Below are 24,756 nucleotides of genomic sequence, written 5' to 3'. Positions count from 1 at the left end.
TCCAGGAAACCAACCCAGGGGGCCAACCTGCTGTGCCTCAGATTTGTAGGAAGCCAGACTACTATGTCTGGTAACAATTAGGAAGCCAAATAATCACCCCTAACTTTCAGTCCCAAATGGCCAGGATTAATAACTGAGAACTTCCCTAAGTTTTATCCCTGCTTCCAACTTAGAATCAACCAGAGAAAGCCAAATATATATTTCTAGCCAATCACATAGGATGCCTCACTTCTGGTTAGCCTCCTACAACTTCCTCATGCCAATAGCACACGACCAAGACACACTTGAAGCCTTCCCTTTTTTCTACTGTGAGGCTTCCTTACCCACTCCGTTGCCTGCCTTTGAGTCTTTGCCAAAATAAGAGTGAGGGTGGCTGACTCCAGTGCTACATCAACTCTGAACAAATAGGCTTTCCTTATTCTCATTTGGGTGGTCTTTATTTCTCCATAGCATTTATTTAGTGTATTTTAATTTATTCCTGTATAAATTGGAAGAGATGCTAGAGGGTTAGAGATGACCATATCCTTACCTGGCTTGGCATGTCTTCCTTGGTGCTGTACTTACATTGTATTTTAATGGGGAATCACTGTTTCAAAGGGATTTATATTATTGTTATTGTTATTATTATTATTATTAGGGCTGCACCCACAACATATGAAGTTCCCAGGCTAGGGGTTGAATCAGAGCTGTAGCTGCTGGCCTACGCCACAGCCACAGCAACATGGGACCCAAGCCGCATCTGTGACCTACACCACAGCTCACGACAACACTGGATCCTTAACCCACTGAGTGAGGCCAGGAATTGAACCTGTGTCCTCTTGGATACTAGTTGGATTCATTTCTGCTATGCCACAATGGGATCTCCCATCAAAGGGATTTATATTTTAAAAAATAAAACTGACAAAAGTCCCAATTGTCCTTAATATATGGGACATGTGTTAAATTATCTGCTTGTATTTATTTCCTGTGCCCATTTATAAGTGAATAGATTAGAGTTGCCAGAACATAAGACACCCATTTAAATTTGAATTTCAGATAAATAACAAATTATTTTTTCATATAACTGTGTCCCATGCAATACTGGTTCTTTTATGCTCAAAAAAGATTCATTGTTTATCTGAAATTCAAAATTAAGTTGAGCCATAAAAAGCAAAATAAATAAATAAATAAATAAAACCCAAAAAACAAAATTAAGTTGACATCCTACATTTTTCCAGAAGCCATAATATGCATATTCTTCTCAACATATGACTATACTGACACAGCATCACTCTGGCTAGGTTTTATAGAGGGCTCATACTTCAGGAGAAAGGGCAGGTAGGACCAGAAAGGTTTCTAGATGTCCTACTTCATCATATTCCTCTTTTCTTGGATGCAGGGAGTTAGAATAAAGGTAATAGAGGAAAGCAGAGCAGAACAATGGTGATGTTTGTGTTTGCTCCGGTGGGGCATGGGTACCAGAATAAAGAGAATCCCCAGAAGACCAGCCTTGCGGCACCCATGGCCTCTGTGCCTTGATGGCTCAGTGCTGTGCAGGATTCAAAGGGGGAGTCTGTAGTCTTCATAATCTTTCCAGGAACACAGAATGCAGTTCATCTCACTGAATTTGGAGAGACTTGTCTATCTTCTTGTCTCCTTGATCCTGGCTCAGCCATCCTATAGAACTCACTCATTTATTAATAATTTGAATGAGAACCTTATGTGCCAGCCATTGTTCTAGCTGTCAGAAGCTTTACTAACAATAAGCCAAAAAAGATCCCTGCCCTTATGGATCTTATATTCTATTCTTGGAGAAAAATAATAAGTGAACAAAAAATAAATAGTTAAATATGTACCCGTTAGTAATAAATTCTATGAATAAAGATTAACAGGTAAGTGGGAAGTGGGCAGAGTCAAGTGGCAACTCCTCTCCCAAAACATCATAATAACCTGCTGATAAAGCAAAGTTGAGTTAATCACTACTGCGATTTCAGTGCTGAAAGGGCACTGCCGTGACAGTCTTAGAAATGCCTCAGATGAGGAGGGAAGAGGTGGGATATTGATGAGCTTTTGAAGGTCTAGTTTAGGGCAGGCTTTTCAGTGTCAGTTCAGATTGGGATTGTTGAACACAAAGAGGCTTGGATATGGAATTGAAGACAAAACTGTTTGATAAGCTCAGCTAATTTTCTTGAATAAAGTCTAGTGTTGTTTGGATAAGTGAATATAAGAAGCTCCTGAAATAAGAAGAAACATTATCTGAAAATTAATTTTCCTAGGCAAGAGTTTCCTAGGATAGTGAAGTCCTGTTGCTGCAGTGAGTTATGTAGTTGAGGTAAGTTGAGTGCTGGGGGCTAATTCATTTAGTGTGGCCAGGGAAGGCCTTCCTAGTTGATGACAATTGAGCAGAGGCCTGACTGATGTTAACAGTTCCATTCAGTTTTTCAGAACAGTCATGAACAATTCTGGAAAAGAGCATTCTAGCTAGGAGGGAGAGAAGGGGCCAAGCCCCTGGGATAAGAATGATTTTGGGTGTTCAAGGACCAGCAAGAGACTGTCTGGGACATGAGCAAGGGAGAAATTACTTTGGAGATATAGTCAGGAGCCAGTTGTTTAAGATCTTCCCAGCCTTAACAAAGGGGTTGGATTGAATTCTTAGTGATATGGGAAGCATTAATGGTTTTCCAAAGAGGAATGATCTCATGCATAGAGTTACCAGGGAGACCAGTTAGGAGGCTATTTTACTGATCCCAGTGAAAGAGCAAGTGGTTTGGTCTTCAGTTGCAGCTGTGGAGGTGATGAGAAATCACTGATATAGAGATATATTTTAAAAGGTAGATTGATTGGATGTAGGATATGAGAGAAAAAAGGAATCAAGAGTAACTCCTAGTATTTTGACCTGAACAATAGGTGAAAGGTTATGACATGTAGTATAGTCTGTATCGTGCTCCCCCAAATTCTTATGTTGAATTCCTGACTATCAATGTTACTGTATTTGGAGATAGTGCCTTTTGGGTGGTAATTCAGATTAAATAAGGCCATAAAAATAGGGAGCTCATCTGATAGGACTGGCGCTCACCTGAGATATCTTTCTGTATCCGCAGGGAAGGCCATGTGAAGACACAGTGAGAAGGCCACCATATGCAAGCCACAAGGGAACTCTCACCAGAACCAACCCTGCTGACACCTTCATCTTCACTTCTGGCCCCTAGAACTGTAAGCATATACATTTCTGTTGTTTAAGCCTCTCAGTCTGTGGTATTCTGTTATGGCAGCCTTAATAGGCTTATACACCATGTATTGGGGTATAGAAAATTGTGGAAGGAGGAGATTTGGTGGGGTAGAAGGGTGGGCTGGAAATCAAGAGTTTTCCTCATGGAGGTGTGGAGGTGGTAGTGGTTGGTATATGAGACTTAAAATCAAGGTAAAGGATGCTGAGATACAAATGTAAGAGTCAGTGATGTGTGGTTCAGAGACACTGATTTCCCCTTTCTTCTCTAAAACATCTCACTACCATCACCACCAGCCTCCCTTCCTGCCTGCTCCAATACCTACTGCTCTTATGCCATTTCTCATCTTCCTATTGAAAACTACTTTCTGAAACGGATTAGCTGTGGTGTGGTATAAAAATCTCTGGAGTTCCTGTCATGGCGCAGTGGAAATGAATCCGACTAGGAACCATGAGGTTGCGGGCTTGATCCCTGGCCTCGCTCAGTGGGTTAAGGATACGGTGTTGCTGTGAGTTGTGGTGTAGGTCACAGATGTAGCTCGAATCTGACATTGCTATGGCTGTGGAATAGGCTGGTGGTTGTAGTTCCAATTAGACCCCTAGCCTTGGAACCTCCGTATGCCTCGGGTGCAGCCCTAAAAAAAAGGGGGTGGGGGGAAATCTCTGAATGTGGAGTTAAATACACTGCACTCATGTGCCATCTCTAACACTTACCATCTCTAGCCAGGGAGGCGTGGCAACCAATTCACTTAACCTCACTTGCAATCAAGCTTCTCCCTTGAAATAAAAGAATGTTTGTCTTACAGGGTTACTGTGAAATAACGACAATGCGGGAGAAAAATGAATGTGGATGCATTTTATGAAGTTAAAATTTCATTGAAGATATATGGGTTCATTGGTATTATTCAATTAAATTTAGTGTGGCAAGTTAATTTCCTAGGAGTGTAGGAAAAAAAAAAAATTGACCCATGAAAAACACGTCTGGAATTAACAATGCAAGAGAACTTCAGTTCACTCTCCTTCCCCAAATCTCATTGGATAAATGAGTGGCTGATCTACCTACAAATGAAACCAATTTCATCCTCAGTTCTCTGTGGAGTGGATCTATTTCTGTTTATAGTACAGAATGCCTTGTTCTAGAAGATATAATACAGACTATAACATAGAGTTATAAAATCTATGTTATAGATAGATAGATAGGGATGTTAAAGTAAAAGAGTCTTTAGATATATTCCTAAGGATGGTGTAATTGCGACTTAAATCACCACTCTTCTTTCTTTTCACCATAGAAATAATTGCTTCTCCATCATTTCTCACTTTTCCACTAGGCCTTTGTATAGCCTCAAAAATCCTTTTCTTTACGGTACTCATATAACCACTACCATTCGGATTTAGAGGACAAGTTTTATTTCCTATCTGTGATTTTAGTTAAATCCTCTCATTATACAGATGGAGAAACTGAGACCAGGAACATTAATTTGTCTAACAGTGTGCCTAATGTTTTTCAGTAGATGTCAGAACTATCTGAGTAGACAGCTGTATTCCTATATGCATAAAATAAATATCTCATTATGAATGTTCATGCCATATTCTTAGCATCTGCCTCCCTCCACCCCATTCAGATGATTGTTCATTTAAAATCTTCTTTTCTGATGGAAGATATCCCTAGGGAAACTAGAGATGCCATTTATTCAATAAATCTTTTTTGGCCAACATTAGCAGTATTGAAGGATTGCCTTCTGAGAGATATGACTCCTGCCTTTTAACTACTCAATTGAGCAAAATAAAAGGAAGATAGGAATTACTAGATTCTTATAATCCATTGTTAACTTATTGCATTACAACTAAACTCTTCCATTCTTAAATCTTTTTTAACTTCTAAAAAAGGCAGCCAGAAAGATTTCTTCTCCTTTGATCTTCTTAAGGGCAGTGATACATAACCGGGTGCTATCATGTCTCAGGCTGCCAGTGTTTAACACTAGTAACACTGTGTGCTCTGAGCATGACATCCTTCCTACAGTATCTTCCTTTGACAGGCCTAAGTATTTGAAGCACCCACAGGGGCCTCTTGATGAAACTCTGTGTTTATGCACACTTTTGTTTCATTTAATTAGCTGTCTGCATGAACAGCACATGAAGAGGGTTGCCTCCTTCCATAAAAAAAGGGGAATTTCATCCATCTCTAAAGATGGACTAATTGAGTGTTAGGAAAAGAATCATTTCTAGGGATCTAAGTATCCCCTCAATATACAAGCATTGATGTTACAGTATTTTTTGTATCATCTGATATCACCTATGAATTTGAAAATCTTTCATCAGATTACTCTTGACTGAGGATCTTAAAATGGGACTTATCCTATCTCAGTTTTAATTGAGGCCAAAACCAGTAGATGCTTCCTTTCAAAGTGAATTCTGAGTCAAGCCGCCATGATTTAATTCACACATAAATCACATTGATTATCTAAAAAGTGTTCAGTTATGGGGCCTAAAGAGAATTAGGAGAGGATTTCTTTGGAGAAAGCTACCCTATTGAGTCCACCCACAAAAGAGAGAAGTGTGTGTTTACAGGAGGAAAGTGCTTCCTAATCCCAAGTCTAATGAGAGGAACTGCAATGAGATCACATTAAGAGCTTGTTATGGAATCTCTACAGGTATAGAATGTAAGTATAGGTATAGGATGAGTGTGGCTTGATTCCATGCATCTTATGGCATGGAAGTGGGATATATCTAGAAAAGTACTGCCTCTCTTCCAGCTGAAGATCACAGAGCATAAACTGTAGGGAACAAATGTGGTACCCAAACAGGTAATGTCAGCTTGAATTTTAAAAGAAATTGTCTTAGATGAATTTCCATTTATGGCAGTGTGGAGATGTTGGTGAATTTTCTCAGACAAACTGAGCAAAATTTTAAAAAGAGAAAATATTCAGGGCTGTGGATCACAGAGCCCATATTGCGTAGACTACATTTGTGAAGCATGTATTATTTAAAAAGCTGGAGTGCCTTAGGTAAGAACAACAGGACTCTATGGCCTTTTTGCTTGGATTACTCTCATCCTCCCTCCTACCCCAGCACAACTGGCAAGAAGTATGGTTTTACCAGCTTAGAGCTGGCCCCAAAACTCAGCAGTTGCATTGCCAGTGGACTGAATCAATTTGAGGAAGGAGGCAAAAATCTCTAACTCTGTCAGCTAAAAGTGAAGAACATGGTAGAAAATAAATAGGGAAAACTTGCAGTTTTGAAATCCTGAGTTTGTGGTCTTGGTTAGGGCCACAGTGGACTAGCAAGAAATTTAATGATGTGGTCTTAGAAAAGAGAGAGCTGTGAAAGTGCTGAGTAGATAACCTCTCCATAACCCTTGGCCTACTAGGAGGCTACAATTTATTCCTTTTTTTTTTTTTTTTTTCAGCATAAAGTCAAAGGAGACCTGAGAATTTGCTGCAACTTGGAAGGTACTTCCCAGTTTGTGTAAAGATCAATAGACAGAGGTCTCAATATAAATTATTGGTGTATCACAAAGCTATGTAGTCACACAAGGATGATACTTAAAATGACAGGCTAAAATTTAATAATAATAATAAAACTGAACAGAAATATTAGTAGGTACATATTGTGGTCAGGTAAACACTGCAGTCCTGGCAAATGAATGTGACTCTCAGAAAAATAAAACAGAATTCATAGTAGGTTATCTAAAATATCCATTTTTCAACTAAAAATTGTGAGACATGTACAGAAATAGGAAAATATGACCCCTTACTCAAGGAAAAAATCCAATTAAAAGAAACTGAGTAGGTTCAAGTGTAGGCTTTAGTAGACTAAACTTCAAAGCAGCTATTATAAATATATTCAAAGAAGTTAAGAAAAAATATTATGACAATGACTCAACAAATAGAGACACTTAAGAGAAAAAGGAACCAAACAAAATTCTTGAATTAAAAATTCCAAAAACATATGAGAAATTCTATAGATGAACTCAAGAACAGATTTGAGATGGCAAAAGAAATAATAAGTGAACTTGAAGTTCACTGATAAGTTAGATAAGTTTTAAGAACATGGAGAAAAGAATGGAAGAAAAAAGAGCAGAGTCTCAGAGCATTATCTCAGAATGGGGTAATGTCAGTGTAGCAATATATAGGTAATGGACTTCCTAGAAGGAGAGAAAAGAGTGAAAAGGGCAGAAAAAATGTTTGAGAAGATAATGGCTGAGAACTTTCCACATTTGATGAAAACATTAATTATAAATGCAAGATGCTCAATAGACACCAATTAAGATGAAACAAAGACTCACTTCTAGGCCATCATAATGAAATTGATGAAATCCAAAAATAAGAGAGAATATTGAAAGCAGCAAGAAAAAAAAGTGACTCATTACATATAGGGGAATGTCAATACAGTGAATGGTTGACTTCTCATCCAAAACAGTGGAGTTCAGAAAGCAGTAGAATGATAGACTTGAAATGTTGAAAGAAATAAATAACTATTCATCAGAAAGTCGTGTGTACAATGAGCCTCTTTTTCAAAAGTGAAGATAAAATATATTCCCCGATAAACAAAAACTGGGGTAATTTATTGCTGGCAGACCTGTCCTACTAGAAATACTGAAGGAAATCCTTCAGATTGAAAAGAAATAACATCAGTTAGTGATTGAAACTCACAGGAAGAAATGAAATAAAGATGTGAGTATATATAAGACTCTCTCTGTGTGTGTAAGGAGGATAAGCCTCATCTTTCAACGAGTTGATATTTAACTGGACAGTTTTGATTTCTGGAATGTTTGTGAATTAAAGGATCTGTAGAACTTTTCACTACCTAAGAGAAGTCAGAAGAGTTGTTAGCCTGGTTTTCTAGATGCAGAGGATATTCTACCCCATCCCCCATAACCAACAGGTTTAAAGGGCACATGGGGGCCAAAGGTAGTGTTCCTTTATGAATTCATCCCATTTTCAAATGTGTTAATTATCCAGTATGCTTGCTTGTCCGTCACTGAGATTTCTCGTCCCTCAACCCTTTCATTTCCCCCCCCCCGTCCATTCTTCTTATGATTTAGAATTCTTATCTATTCAGAACGGTTGATCCCACAATTTGTTGCTTCAACCAAATTCTTCCCTGTATGTTTAATAATTAACTCTGATTTTTCATCACACAAATCTTATAATCAGTCTAAGCTTTGGAGAAAATCACACATCTGAGTTATTGGTACTAGGATCTTTTAATGGTCTCCAGCCTCAGATGGACCTCACATGGATACCACTCATCAAGATTTTTGTCTGCCTCTGGTCAGTTCCCTCTCCCACTCATCCCATGAGTACACTTGTTCTTTCCTCTTCCAACTGGTAAGGCTGCTGTCTGAATCCCAAAGATAATTGAAGTTGAAGTGGGATAAATTTCATTCTCCCTCACATCTTCACTTCTTCCCCTCCAGCCTTAGGGGAAAGAAGGTTCTATTTACAGCTGATATTAAGCTCATTCACTCTCTTTTCTATATTTACCCCTCTTTGGTATTTTTAAACTTATCCTCCTCACTAGCATCTCAACATCTTGGAAACATGCTAAAGTTGTTCTCACTTAGAGGTTAACCCCTGTGTCAGCCCCTTTTACTTCTTCACATAAAGCCCTATATCAGGGAACCCCTTTACAACCAAGCATATGGAAAAAGTAGCTTCTATTTTCTTTCTTCACTTTTGCAAAACCCATTCACTCTGCTCCTAGAACTGAGTATTTACATCTTCCGTTGGACAAATACAGTGCTGTTTTCTCATCTGTCCTGTGAGATTTGATACTGTTGATGACCCCTTCCTTCCAAAGACCCCTTTCCTTCCTTGACTTCTAGGACATCACAGTCACACTCACTGATGCTTCATTCCCTCTGCCCATTCCTTCTCTATCTCTGAGAGTCCTATCCTTAGATTTTGATTCATTTACCCTATATCTTTATCCCTGAATGATGACATCTAGTCCCCAAGTTTTAACTGTAGACCTATGATGACCTGGATCCCTCGACCAAATCTTTGTCTGTTTAAGACCTTGGACACTTCATGCAGATTTCCATTACCTAAACATTGCAAACTCGATGTGTCAAGCACTCATTTTATTACCTTATCTCAGCACATCTTGCCTATCATGATGAATTGCATCACCTGTCAGTTTGCTATTCAAACCAGACATCTGAGCTGAATTTGCACCTACTTAATTTACTCCTCTTCTATCTACATATATTGAATTGATTTTCAAATCCCGTAGACTTTGCCAGTTGATATCTAGCCCATAGTTTTCAAACTCTTCTGCTAAAATCTCAGTCTAGGCCCTCAAAACTCTCATGGATTATTCCTATACTCTCATTTCTACAACTCTGCCAAACTATGCATTTTAAAGTGTACTTCCCTGCCCTTTAATTCCCATAGCTTTCAAGCTGAAGCCTAAATTTCTTATCAGGCTTATAGGCCTTTTATGACATAGTCTGTCTCCCTCCCAGACACTACCATGTTCCCCTCCTCTCCAGCACTACCTGACTTTTTATCTTCACTAAATTATTTGTTCCATATTCATATCTACCGTGTGTCTATTTACCTTTTTTTCTCTAGTAGAAAAAGATTCAGACCCCTCCCTTATTTCTGTGCTTACTTTATTCTATGAAAACATCATTGTGTCAACCTGGAATTCAGTTAGACTAGATGGGGGCAGACCCTCATCTTATTTGCTGTTGTAAACACAACACAGAACTGAGTGCCTGGCACACAGTAGGCAGTCAGTCAGTATTTCTTCAGTATAATTGATTTAGTAATAATCAATTTCTGTGTCTAGATAGCACACTTTCTTCCTTTTACCAGCCTAATTCCCTCAGATTTTGTGTGGGGGTCAGAATTGAGAGCCCACACTTAAACAGATGCTAATTTCATCTTTTTGGGAAACTGAAGGAGGAACAGGCTGCAGGTGGGCTCCCAGATCTTTCTCTGGATCTCTGTACTGAGACCCTTCAGTGAAAACCATAGGCACGTTGGTTTCAAGTGGGAGAGATAGCACTCATGATTGTTTTTCCTACTTATTTATGTAATTTTCAAATAAATGATCAGGAGTTCCCATTGTGGTGCAGTGGAAAATGAATCTGACTAGGAACCATGAGGTTGCGTGTTCGATCCCTGGCTTCACTCAGTAGGTTAAGGATCTGGCGTTGCTGTGAGCTGTGGTGTAGGTCGCAGATGTGGCTCAGATCTGGCATTGCTGTGGCTGTGGTGTAGGCGTGGCAGCTGTAGCTCTGATAGGACCCCTAGCCTGGGAACCTCCATATGCTGCGAGTGTGGCCCTAAAAAGACAAAAACAAAAAAATAAAATAAAATAAATAATCAATTTTTTGGAACACATGCCCTATAATTCTAGTTACTAGTCTAATGTTGGGTACAGTGCAGTAATCTACGGTTCTAAATTAATCAGAAAACATAGCCTAATAGTGTTGTATCTTCCTTATTTTTTATTTTTTAGGAACAAAAGCATGTGAGGTTCAATGACTTACTGAAGGAAATTTCTAAGTTCTTGATGGATTAGAAAGAAAGGCTTATTCCTCTTATATCTAGTCCTGGGTCCCTTTCTATGTTCTTTTTAAGGAAACCAGGAAATGAAATTGGGTGTTATAGAAATATTTTCCTCAAATTGCTAGTGTTTTAGATTTAAATTATTTTCTTTTTTTAAAGCTTTGTTCACTTTCTTACCACTCAGTCCATCAAGATATTGGCTGATCATCTTTTACGTGAGACATGGTGCTACATTTGAGACTCGCAACTGTGTGATCTTGGACCAGTTACCAGCCCCCTTTAAGTTTCTCAGCAGTAGAGTGAATTTGGAGGGAGTATAAAGAGACATGATTGATTCTGAACCTAAAGATTTGTTCTTTAACTGGACACACATGGCCTGTAATCCATAGACCAATGGTGCACAGTATAAAGAAATAGTTTCCAGACTTTAGTTCCACATGAAGTAGAATACAGGAGAAGGGGATTGGTCAGAATAGTGTGCAAGGCCTAAAAATGTGTAACTTGTGGATATGGATCCATTTTTTTTTTTTTAAACTTGAAATGTCTTCTTGGCTCAGTAATGGAAGAAGAAATTGCCCTCCTTAATTACATTCTTCCTATCCTTACTTGTTTACCTCTATTGCCTCTTTCTCTGGTGGCTGTCCTCCTGTAACCCATGCCTTTTATCTGGTGCTTATTTTTCACAAACTGTTAGCCTGTCATGTAGGCTTATTTTCTACCTGCTTCTTCTTTAGAACCTGGAAATCTTATTGGTATGGTTGATAAAGCCATGGCCCAAAGCTCTAGAATTCTAAAGATCTAATTCTGGGACAGAAAATCCCTGGCCGATACAGGAAAAAAGCCATTTGTTTTTATTTCATTCTATCCTATTGACTTTATAAATTTGTTATAACTATAACCTAAAGTAGGGATGTCAGATACTCTGTTTAAGGACTGACAATTCAAGATAGTTTATGTATTTAATACATTTTAATAAAAGAGCCTTCTGAAGGTACAGTTCTTTCCTTTTTTTTTTTTTATTCCTTTCTTGCTTGCCCCATTATGCTTTTGAAACTGTCAGGACATACATTCTATAATGACCACACACATAATGCTGTTGAGGTAGGGATGCTTAGCAACGTATTTGAGCTTCCCTTGGATAAACTATTCTGTACCTGGTCTTGTCATCTACCCAGACATTAAGAAGCAAAACAGAAAGCCTTAATTCTTTTTTTTTGGCCAACCCACAGTGCATGGAAGTTCCCAGGCAAGGGGTTGAATCTGAGCTGCAGCTGCAACTTACACCCAGCTGCAGCAATGCATGATCCTTTTAACCCACTGTGCCAGGCTGGGGATTGAACCTGCACCACTGCAGAGACAATGCTGGATCCTCAATCCACTGTGCGATGGCAGAAACTCCCAGAAAGACTTAATCCTTGAAGCACATATTTCCCTTTATTGAGGTGCAGTTGGGGAACCAAAGCCCTGTGCTATTTCTTTGCAGCAGCAGGCAAAACTAGGTCAGGGAAAGGGGTGGCCCAGAGCACCCATCCCTCTGTCAGCCCAGGCAGGGGTGCGTCAAGAGGAATCATCACAAGAGCTGATGGCATGCTTCTTCACATTGCAGAGCTACATGTTGGGAGACATGGAATTCTAAACAAGAAATGTAAGCTTCATTCTAAGTGCTGCTGTCTTCCAGCGTTTAAAATGAGCCGGCTGGAATCTTGAGACAGTCCTTGGGGAGAAGTGTAGTAATAAAACTGTGAACCTTGATGCCAAATGATTGCTTTGCATTCTGGGTTTGGCTATGAAAACTTTGTGGGACTCCAGTTGGTGATGGTTTTCAGGAATGTCTCTTCAGTCACTTATAAATTCTCTTGGGCTTGGTTCATTGGACTTAAGAGTTGGTGATGGGAATTTTAAAATATTTTTGGTAATCATTTTATAAAAGGCATTAATAATAGCCAATTATGACATAGTTATCTTAGGTAAGTGGTTTGGAATGATGTGTCATAGAATTCAAGAACGTAGGAATAGTAGAACAGAAATTATGGGATTTAGGGGAAAAATGGTGAAGGCATTATTTACTTCGCAGTAAATTGTGTGAAATGGGAGAAAAATCTTCCAGAATTCAAGGATAAGGTGACCTGATAGGGCCAAGGACAAGCTAAAAAAGCAAATATTGATTGAAATAATTCCTGGTGAGCTGTGGGACATTTTTCAAGTACATTCACTTGTGTGAATGCCATTGCAAATACAAAGGACACTGAGTTATGTCTGTGAATCATTCATGAAATGACTCTAAAATGTTCTCTTTAATTAGTGATGACAACCGACTGGCCAGTTTAGGGGCCTCGGTGGACTGGATTAGATTGAGTACACCAGGGAGGGTGTTCGGTGACCCAGCACATGGGAAAAAGTCCTCCCATCTCATCAGAGCTACAATATGCGTCAATTCTGTGTCTGAGCCAGCTGAGAAGACACCCTTTTGACTTTTAGAAGAGACTTTTAAAAACGGAGAATGACTGAAGCAGTATGTTTTCTAGGAGAATGAGGCATAAGGATAATTGACTCCACAGAGAGCAGAAGCCTTTGTCATACTAAGGAGAAAGAAATGAAAAACAATGTGTCTGACTTTCCCTGGGAGCCAGAGAACACACTCTTCTAGGGGGTAGGATAAGGTGCTGGGTTGTCCCAAGCTATATTTTTTCCCAGAATTCCAGGGCCCATGTAGAGAAAGCTGAGGCCCAAATCGATGGTACTGCACTGTGCCACTTTCCTCTGCTCTGTCTCTGTGTTACATTGTAGTGCAACAACATTATTGTGGACCAGGAGAGTACCTGGTGACCCCAAAGGACAACAAAACTGTGGGAAATAAATGGCCATATGTGTACTGAATTCTCACAACTTCCTCAATCTTTCTTTGTCTCTGCCTGCCTACTGGTCCGTCGGTCCCCTCTTTCTCTGTTGCTCTTTGTAGTCAAACCCAATTTCCCAAAACTCTTAGTTCCCCACCTGAAATGGTCAAAGGATCTATCAGGTGATCATGCTATTGAGTTTGCAATCTTAGACACTGCCTCAAGAGAGCCTTTGACTATGTTATCTAGAATTTGTATATTGTCATGGCTCGGGGCTGTCAGCAAACTTCTTATTTTATTGTTTTATTTTATTTTACAACTTTATTATTTGTTAACGAGGCAATACTTACACTGGATTGACAGCCACGGAATGACTGAAAAGTATTCAACTACTTCTCATTATCTTCACAATCATGACTCTGGTCTAAATCAACAACCATTCTTTTACCAGAATTATTTCAGTTGTTTCTGATTGGTTCTTACCTCTTCTCTTTGTCCCCTTTCACTGTATCCTCCACAAACGGCAGATTTTAACATAATCCTGATCATGCCACTCCTTTGCTCAAGAGCCTGTAGTCACTCCTTATTTCATTTTTAGTAAAAGCCAAAGTCCTTAGAATGGCCTCCAAGGATGAATAATCTAGCTTCTCATTAAACTTCTTTTCAGATCCTACCACTCTTCTCTATGTTCACTCCTCTTCACACACAGTGTCCTTCTCACTGTTCAAGCATGTGAAACTGATGAAGATCAGTTTGGAAGCTGTGATGTCTCAAAAACTATCCATTTAAAGTTCTTCTCTCTTATCTAACATAAAAATGTCTAAGGTGGGAGACTGCCTGAATCCTGGGGCCAGAAAAGTCTTTAGACTGGGTCTAGGCCTTGATAACACAGAGGCAGGCTCAGCCAGCCTGCATCTTATCACCCTCATCTTGAGATTCAAGAGAACATCTTGGAGTCATTCTTGGTGAACCACTCTCTTAGGACATCTGTGCTTCTTAAGACACAGCACAGCCCTTTGTTCTCAGGTATTCTGGAAGGTGTGCTGGTTAGTTCTAGATGGACTCCAGCATGCTCAAATGTGGGCAGTGTATACTGAGAGACATACATGTGGGACTGATGACTGAGTGTGGGGATAATTACCAAACCTGGAATGTCCCGAGACTCTTTGGTAACCTACAGAATCCAGAGAACGTGTAAGAGAGGATGCTGGTGGTCAAAGGAAGGAAAAGAATAAGACCTTCTCCCTTAGACAGTATATTAAGTGGCCCAACATGATCTTCCCAAATATACTTTGTAATTAATGCTAGAACCAAACACCAACCTCTGAAGCTGGAAGAAATCAGCAGTCCCAGATTGGGAAATAAACCGAAGATCAGCTGCATTTATTTCTTGGCACAAATATCGAGACAGAAGAATACAGTCTCTTTGGTGATATATTGGTGTCTGACTTTTGACAGAAAGTTATTTGCAAGATGGGCTATGACCTGAGTTACAGAACAGAGCATTAAAACCCCCAAGGAGAATTTTATTATACCCATAGTGCTAGTCAATGTCGATGAAGGGCAAGTAAGCTTTCTGTTCTTGTGAGCAACAGATGTGGCAGGCTGAGTCTGTGCGCGGTCACGGGAGCATATGTTTGGAAGTTGTTCCTAACAGTGAGGATGGGTTGCCCTGCAATAAGCATATTTGCCCAGTCTATCCTTGAAGGTTGGTGATTAGCCTGAAATTTCCGCCCAGAGAAGAGACTTGTGTGTTCTTTCTACACCACTGAGGACAAACCTCAGACTGAGCACAGAGCAATCATTTAAAATATTAAAATCTGGTCATTTAATTCTCCTCCTTAAAACCTTCAAAGCTTCCCAGTGCCCCTAAAGTAATGATCAACATTTTAAGAGCCTCCAAGCTGATAAAGAGTCTGACTTAACTTCCACTAGTCATTTTCTGCCACTACACTTTGGTCATGGTGCTCCAGGCACCGTGACCTTCTCAATTGTTCTTGAATTGCACACGCTGCTCATCCTTCTTTCTGGAATTTCTTTCCCTGAAACACCCCTCCCTACAAACTCATATGACCAATTTCCCCTCCTACAGATTTCAACTTAAATGTCACTTTGGGAGGAAACTTCTTGCCTGATATCTCCAAAGGTAGGGTGCCTGAGATTTTGTTATTATTATACCTTACACATTTTTGTAAGCATCATTTTCATTGTAATTATTCAGCTGTCTCTTTCTTTATTAGGCTATAGACTGATAAATGACGTTAGCAGCTGTTTCCGCCCCAGACTGCTCTAGCTCTAATTCCTTGCACAGCGTCTGACACAAAGTAGGTGGTCAAGAAATATTTTCTGAAGATTGAGTGATTTTTTACCATGACCTTAATCATTTTAGTCTCTTAGGCTGGGATTCTTGTATCATGAACCTGCATTGCTGGAAGATTCTTTTAAGACAAGTAATTTAAGCTTAACAAAGGGAATTTTATTTCTTTTTTTCTCTTTTTCTTTTTTTGGATATAAATAGACAACAGCAGAATTCTACCAGAAATAATATTGTAAGGCATTCAGTACTCATGCTTCAGAGAGTAAACCAATCACCATTTCAGGGTAAGGTGAAAGATGTTTCCCTATTGCCTCATCCATCAGAGTATTGCAGTTGGCAGACTTCTTTATGAATTCACTTTTCTTCCTCTGAATGATCTTGGATGTGGTCTGGTACATTTCTCAGTGACACCACAAAGGACAGAGCATCAAACTATCCTCAAAGCAGGGCTGTTCTATGTCCACAACATAGTGTGAAAGACAAATGTCTAAAATGTACTACTTTCTCAAGGTGGGTTGGGTCCTAGAACTCCTGATAGTTGAAGGATGCTTGTGGCAAGGCTAATTCATTTAGGTTCATACCTAGTGCTGTGGTTGCTAAATCTTTTAGAATTCTGAGTAGAAGAGCTTCTGTTCCTAAATTCTCTAAGGACAGAACTGTTCCAACTCCAGAAAGAGACGATCTCAGAGATGTTCTGCCATCACTACTCGGAGATTTAAATTTCCTCTTTGTGAGGAAGGATAGAACTCTTTTACCGTCTTAGAATTCAGGGCCTCTACAATATTTGTGACTATCTCTTCTTAGACTTGAATTTGAATGAAGAGATATAATATAGGTGATATTTTACATGCTTATAAATGTATAAAAATTAGTGTTTGTTAAGGTAGTAAAATTAGGTAGAGCTTTTTGTTTTTTCCTTTTAATTATTGGCTGTACACATGGCATGTGGAAGTTCCCAGGTCAGGATTGAATTCAAGCTGCAGCTGCAGCTATGCCACAGAGGCAACAATACCAGATCCTCAACCCACTATGCCACAGGGCCAAGGTCCAAGCCACTGCAGAGACAGTGCCAGATCCTTAACTGATGTGCCATACCCGGATCTCCATATAGAGTTCTTTCTAATATGAACATATACATCCCCCATATTTAGTAAATTCAACACTGTATAAATAATACTCTTTCCATTGAAAATTGGGGGATTTTCCCATGCCTCTATGCTATGAATATTAATTTTTATTTTCTAGAGTTATAATTGCAAATACAGAAACTGTGAAAGATTGGAATAAATGTTTACAGACCCATGGAAATCATCTTAAAATTTCATTTCTTGGATTCTTATTACTGATTCACTTATTTTCTCTTGTTTCTTCCCTCTAAGATTAAATGCCAAAAAAAAAAAAACGCAACTGAGTAAGATATCTAATTGGAGGCGTTCCATTTTTTGGAATACTTGTCATAAGGTTAAGAAATGTAATAATTTCTAAATCTTTACCATGTCTCCTACAGTATTCCACAGGGATGAAATTTGTTTGGTCTAAACTTAGATAAAAGAAGAAAACCCCAAGACCAAATTCGTCTGATTTTTTGATGCCTAGGAATCAAGAGTTTTTACAGAGTTTGAGACATGTTATACAAGATGTGTGTGTGTGTGTGTGTGAGTCTCTCATCATAAACAATTCCCTGGAGAAGAATAACTTTTAATACTTTTACTGGCTGCTTACTCTGATGTAGGAATTGCACTTCTAGAAAGATAAAACAGTTGTATTGTAGCAGGGCATTGTAAGTAGATGAGGAGTCACATGAATAAAGATGGAAAAAGAGAAGGAAGATTGCGATTATTTTCCTTATTTCCTAACTGGCAAAGAAAGAGTCGTTTGCAGGTGACATAGGCAAAAATAATGCCATGTGTAAACATAAGCACTTCAAGCAAGGAAGCTACCATTGTGGGCCTACTCTATGTCTGATGTTACACAAACATGTACTCTATTCAGTCTTTAGTAGACTCGCGAGGTAAATGTTACTATTTACATTCCATAGATGTTAGGTTGCTTGTCACAGCATACATCATCCATAAGGAGTTCACAGCAGATTTCCCATACTCCAAATTTATGATCTTCCTGTTGTAATCATCAAATATCACATATAAATAATTAGATTTTGAGCATATTAAAGAGTGAAACGGGGAGGGAAAACACCTGTCTAAATCTTGAGTCTGGGTGAAGAAATTCCCCAAAATCACAAGTCTGCACACAGATGTGTTTGAAAACTTCAAACCAAAAATTTTATTTAAAGTAGTTTTATATTTGACCCTCAAACAAAAATAATTTTTTTTAAAAAATTTTATTTATTTATTTATTTTTTTGTCCTTTTTCTATTTCTTGGGCCGCTCCCGCGGCATATGGAGGTTCCCAGGCTAGGGGTCGAGTCGGAGCTGTAGCCACCGGCCTACGCCAGACCCACAGCAACAAGGGATCCGAGCCGTGTCTGCGACCTACACCACAGCTCACGGCAACGCCAGACCCTTAACCCACTGCGCAAGGGCAGGGACTGAACCTGCAACCTCATGGTTCCTAATCGGATTCGTTAACCACTGCGCCACGATGGGAACTCCAAAAATAAATATTTTTTAAAAATCACAGAATATACCAAGAAGAAATTCACCATGAGTGATAACAAGGACAACCAACAGTCAGTAAAATCAGACATGAAAATTTTTAGGAATTGAAATTAGTAGACAAAATAAAAAATATGTATACTTAGCATGATTTAAGATTTAAAAGATACTCTTAAAATATTAGCAAAGATCAAGAAACTATAAAAATGACTAAAGGGTCTTGTCAAACAATAAATTTCTGCAAATTAAAAATATTATAATTGAACTTAAAGAGTTAATGAGATAAATAGTTGTTCAGAAACAGCTAAAGAGAGAATCTAGGAAACAGAATATGGTTTTTGAAGAAATTTTCCATAATTCAACCCAGAAAGAAAACAAAAGCAGTTAATGAGTTTGGAACATAGAATGAAAACTTCTAATATGTACCTAACCCCAGAAGGAGGTAATATAAAGAAATGAAGAAGAGGAAAGAGAGATGATGACTGAGAATTTTAAGAATTGTTAAAAGACATCAAACCTCAACTCCATAATTACCAGCAGGGTAAATAAAAACACATGTCATAGTGGAGAACTTTGGTGGTAAAGAGTAGATCTTAAATACATGGGGAGGTAATAAAAGATCAGTCACCTCCTAGGAAAGCAGTTAGAGGGTTAAGAATTAAAAAAACCATACCCTTTAAACTTAGAGTCTATGCTACCTTTCAGTAGACATTCACTGAGGGAAATTCTAAAGGATGTACTTTAGGTAAAAAGAAAATAACCTCAGATGGATGGTTTGAACGGCAAGCAGAGAAAGCGGTAAATATAGGGTGAATCTAAGAAACTGACTTCCAGAAGCAATGTTAATGACTTCTAATTTGGGGGTTATAAAACAAGGTGAAACTAAAACAAAAACAACATATAAATTGGGAGATGACTAGAGTTCAAGTGTTCAAAGAGCCTTTTATTCTCCAGGAAATCAGAAAACCTTGACCTTAAATGTAGTGAGTGTGCTTGTTAAAAGACCCAGCATAGAGACTGTAAAATTTACAAACTAGTAGAAAGAAAAAAAAGTGAGAAAATGAAAAAATAAACTGACTGGAAAGAAGGGATGTAAGGAAAAAAAGAAAAAGAAACAGAAAAGTGAGACAAGTTGGACTGAACTGTGTTTTCTATGTCCGCAAATTATTATGTTGAAGCCCTAAACTGAAGTACTTCAGAATGTGACTGTTTGGAGACAGGGCCTTTAAAGATCGGATTAGGTTAAATGAGTTAAAAGGGAATAGGGCGCCCCCATCCAATCTGACCAATGTCCTCATAAGAAGACTCTAGGATACAGAGGGACACTCTGTAAAGAGGCAGCAAGAAGGTGGCCATTCACAAGCCAAAGAGAAAGACCTTGGAAGAAACCAAGCCTACTGACACCTTGACCTTGGATTTATAGCTTCCAGAACTGTGATAAAATAAGTTTCTGTTGTTTAAGCCATAAGCCTGTTGTATTTTATTATGGCTGCCTTAGCAAACTAATACACACAATGACGCCAGGACATTTGCACTTATTAAAATCTCTGTCCACAATGCTCTTTTTTTTTTTTGGTCTTTTTTGTCTTTTGTCTTTTGTTGTTGTTGCTTTTTCTTGGGCCGCTCCCGCGGCATATGGAGGTTCCCAGGCTAGGGGTCTAATCAGAGCTGTAGCCACTGGCCTACGCCAGAGCCACAGCAACGCGGGATCCGAGCCGCGTCTGCAACCTACACCACAGCTCACGGCAACGCTGGATCATGAACCCACTGAGCAAGGGCAGGGACCGAACCCGCGACCTCATGGTTTCTAGTCGGATTCGTTAACCACTGCGCCACGACGGGAACTCCCACAATGCTCTTCCCACAGATTTACACAGGTCACATTTTCTTACTAATTTCATATAGGTCTTTACACAAGTATGATCTCAGCGAGGTCACCCTGCAGAGAAGTGAAGCCTCCCACGTCCTTCCCTCCTTCCCTTCCCTGCTTTATTTTCTTTGTCCTACTTCTCACTATCTACCACTCTTTTTTTATTTTACTCTTCTCTGTGTCCCATCACCAGTGTGTAAACTCCATGAGTAAGGTTTTTGTCTCTTTGATTCTTTGCTTTATTCTCAGAGTCAGAATAGCACTAACCACAAGGTAGCTACAGAATTTATTAAATACGTTTTAACAAACTTCTCCCAGAAATCCACGTATTAAGGGTTTAAATTACTGGTTGTTAAAGGAGAGGGCAAGCATTCCCTCCAGAGGGACCAAACTTACTGGCAAGGGGACCTGAAGGCCTGCTGGGGTGAGTGGGCTTATAGCTGGCTGAGGACAGAGCTCATCTGTAACTCATCCAGGAAGCAGAGCAGTCTTGACATTGGCAGAACTTCTCTGCAATTTCAAAATATAGCCAATAATTCTAACAATTAGAAAAAAAAAATTTTTTATCCAGGGTGGCATTAGGGGATGTAAAATTTTCTCTTTTAATAGGCAGATTCTTTTTCTTCCATGTTTTTTTTAGAAAGTAGAAATTCCATTATTAATTTCAGAGAATAGAAATTTAATAACAGGAGTTCCCCTTGTGGCTGAGGGATAACAAATCTGATTAGTATCCATGAGTTTGATCCCTGGCCTCGCTCAGTGGGTTAAGGATCTGGCATTGCCATGAGCTGTGGCTTAGGTTGTGGACACAGCTAGGATCTGGCTTGACTATGGCTGTGGCTGTGGCTGGCAGCTGCAGCTCTGATTTGACCTAGCTTGGGAACTTCCAAATGTTTCTGGTACAGCCCTAAAAAGCAAAAAAAAAAAAAAAAACGAAAGAAAGAAAGAAAGAAAGAAAGAAGTTTAATAATAACCTGCACTGTAAAGGAGATGAATTCTCTGCCTCTGAGTGTATATGTGCAGTTGGACTCAACTGCATTTTAAGTTTGTACTGAAATATTTTAACCTGAAGAGAGTAGGCTTTATTTACCCTCTGGGCTCTCCTAGTTTTCATTTCACCCTATAATAAATGGGTTTATTGTCCTGGGAAGTCTCCATTGATTTGAATTTAAAGACATATTTCCTTTCATTTTGCACTGATGCATGACACAGGAATTCAGTTGTGGATAAAACATATTCCTTTGAACAAACAAGCACAATCACAGTATTTTCAGATGATTTGACTTATGTCAATAAGGCGAAATATAGCCAGGGGTCGTTTGAATATATTTCATCTCCTGGGAATTGAGAATAGTTATGGATCTGGACTTTGGAGTTGGTTAGAGTTGGTTTGAACCCCATGTGACCACTTCCAAACTATTGTGGTCAAACCGTGTCACCTCTTTTTGTCTCATTGTTCCGTATTTCTGAAGTTTGTAACTTAGAAATCTATTAAATGAGGAGAGCATTTTCCTAATCTAATTCTTGTAGGTTGGATAATACATGTAAAGTATTTAGACCAGTGCTTGCTTGGCATGTATGTCCCACCTTGAACTTTTGTGTTTCTTTCCTCCATGTTTCTCTAAGTTTTCATGCTGGCAGGAAGATGTATTAAAAAAATAAATAAATAAATAACACACAAACAATCCATAACCTTAAAAGTACACTCACCTATAAAAGGGCATCTGTAAGTAAAAATCAAATCTCATGAATCTTAGGCCCCTTTTTCACCTTTTTCATGAAATCTACAAGGTCAAACTTTAGGGGGATTGAATTGGGAACTCGAAGAATCCTTACCATTGTAGAGGCAAAGGAAGTTCCTTTCCGGCAGCTTTGAACATAGTAAAATGCAAACAAAAGTTTACAAATAAACCTATTATTCTATAAAATGTTTCTATTTATCCTTTTACTAGGTTAGGTTAGTTGCGTAGAATTTCAAGGTCAGAAAAATGAATTAGGGACAAAATAGTTACTTGGTAGTTTATTTGCCTTAATTTGATAGGCAAGGGATGGGAAGTAATGGGTACTACAGTAGCCCTCTGAAACATAGAGAAGAGTGGCCCTTATTTGGGGAACCAAGCTTTAGAAGGTCCTACTTTGGCCTTACTCTGGTGAAGCCCCTTTCCATCAAATGAGGAGTTTGGGAGCCCATGAGGATGTGCCTGCCTAGACTACAAGTACTTTACTAGGATCCCCTGTTCCTCTGCTCAAATGGCCTGGAACCAAGCCCCCAAGTCTGTCTAGTCCAAGCAGACCACTTAGAGCATGCGTACTCCTAGGCCTCAGGCATGGCCAAGGAGCAGTGGTTTGGGGGGATAGAGGATGGGTGAGGGATCTGCATATATGGATTAGGGTGTCTATACCTGTGCACAAGGCTCTTCATCATGCAGGATAGAGCCTGGGAGCAGAAGCAAATATGAAAAAGGCTCTAAGATGGGGGCCTGGGCAAGGAGGGGCTGCCGTTCCAGTGCTGCCATAGTCTGGAACTCTAAGGAATCCAAGAATTCTAAAGTCAAATTTAGCCTCCTAGGTTTTTAAAAGGTATGTTATCAGATATATTTGATTTAGCTGCTTGTTTCCTTGATTTGTACAATTTCGTGCTATGATATTAGGCTGTGCTATGTGTGTGGAATTCCATCTGTAGTCTGGCTCTGGACCCATGAATGTCAGATGTGGGCTGAAGCCCAGGACATGTTACAGAGTCATCGATTACAGATTGTCAGAGCTGGCAATCATCAAGATCAATATAGTACAATCATCTTATTTTATAGGGAAGGAAAATTAAACCCTTTAGAGACTGATAAATATTTACAGCTTTATAGACAATTTGATGAAAGAGGATACACATGCTATATTACTGGAGATAAGATGGCTCAGAAGTTTGAAATTCAGAAGATACTGGTATTTTGTGTTTTGTGCATTTAAAGTGTGTAGTTGCCTTTTCCTGGTAGGTGGTGGTTGGAGATACTAGGAAACCAGAGTTCAAGCCTCACATTCCTTCAGGGAGCCACTGCCCACTTCTGGGAAGTTCTGGCCTAAGCCCTCCACTGGGAAGTAGGCCCAGGCACATCCTTATTTTTAGGTGACCATACTCTCTTCCACCCAGTGTCCTCATCCTGGCCATTACTGAATGTACCAAGAGCATGTGCCCAACTCAAGGGGCCCACTTGACCTGCCAAATGCTTACCAAGTGGCTGATAGAACTGTTTTGCCTGATGGGGATATTAGTGACTAATTTGACCCTATTAGAAAATAATGTAAAGTACAGAGAATGGGGGCAGGGGGTGGGGTGGGGTGGGGTGGGTGGGTATTGGGGGCACAAGTTAAGTGCCACACAGAGGGAAAGCAGGATGGGGATGTCATGAATAAGCAGACACTGGAAAGGCAGGAGAAATGAAGTCAAGAGTGAAGGAACAGACACAGATTCAAGGGAGAAAAGTTGAATCAATTAGTGGCGAAGATGGGGTGAAAACAAATAGATCTGTAGCTGAGGTGGGGTTACGTGTCTGTGGTGGGAATAACTTTGTCATTGGCAGTACTCAGATTCTCAGTGACTTATCAGTTCATGATTCCAAACTTCATAAGGCCTGCCTCACTGAGACTGATGTTCCTTCCCAAGAATTCTTCATTTAGCTTTTCCTAAAGCATAGAAACATAACACTGATGATGACTGATAACATTTACTGAGCTCACACTTTTTTTTTCTGAACTATTTTAAAAGGTTTTCAAGGATTTTCTCTATAACCCACACAATTTTTTGAAGTGGGTGCTTTCATAAATCCCATTTTAAAAATGAGAAAACCAAGGCAAGCAAGGGTAAATAACTTGCTCCAACATCACATAGTGAGTACGAATAGAACTTGGAATTCAAATGTCGGTAGTATGATTTAAAGCCCAGACTCTTAATTGACCATACAGGAACACTCTACGTGGTTGAGATTTGTTTTCTGTATTTCATGTTTATTATTATTTTACTGCTCACTGCCCCCCCCCAACCTTGTCACACCATATTCTAGGCAGGGTTTATGTTCCTTGCAACCCAGAATTCCTAATTATGTAGTCTAGTTCTTGGCAACAACAGACCTGCCAGTCTCAATCACTAGGCAACAATTTTAACTCCTTTTCCTAGGCTGGATGTTATGCTGACCCTGATGTCCACACAAGTAGGCATCTCCTTGGAAGACAGTGTTTCTCTTTGACCTGTTCCTAAGAAGAGTGATCCTCTGTCATAGCACATCCTTTCCTAAGATCACCTGAATTGTTGTCTGTCTCCTTCTCTAGACTGAGGTCTTCTGAGAGCACAATTGTTCTTTTATATTATTGTCTCTGGTACCTCTCACACTGTCTGTG

The 24,756-nt window shown here is 39.3% G+C and overlaps 1 long non-coding RNA gene across 18 annotated transcripts in view; it reads left to right on the top strand.

Moving 5' to 3' along the window:
- LOC146405959 (uncharacterized) overlaps positions 1-24,756 on the top strand; it is a 595,742-nt gene that overhangs the window by 52,813 nt on the left and 518,173 nt on the right. For 10 of the 18 annotated variants that reach the window (XR_014845170.1, XR_014845172.1, XR_014845171.1 and 7 more), the window contains exons 2-3: positions 3,081-3,192; positions 6,612-6,654. This is a non-coding gene — a long non-coding RNA (uncharacterized LOC146405959). Of the gene's footprint in view, positions 1-3,080; positions 3,193-6,611; positions 6,655-15,657; positions 15,712-15,786; positions 15,890-24,756 lie in introns of all 18 variants that reach the window. The other 8 variants (XR_014845181.1, XR_014845188.1, XR_014845183.1 and 5 more) reach the window with 3 other exon arrangements.

This window comes from Sus scrofa, chromosome 1 (genome assembly GCF_054392235.1).
Source record: "Sus scrofa isolate SSC_HxYL_T2T_F1_AM1 chromosome 1, Sscrofa_HxYL_maternal_Yorkshire_Landrace_v2.0, whole genome shotgun sequence".
Lineage (NCBI taxonomy): Eukaryota > Metazoa > Chordata > Mammalia > Artiodactyla > Suidae > Sus > Sus scrofa.
This window is presented reverse-complemented; position numbering and strand designations above follow the sequence as displayed.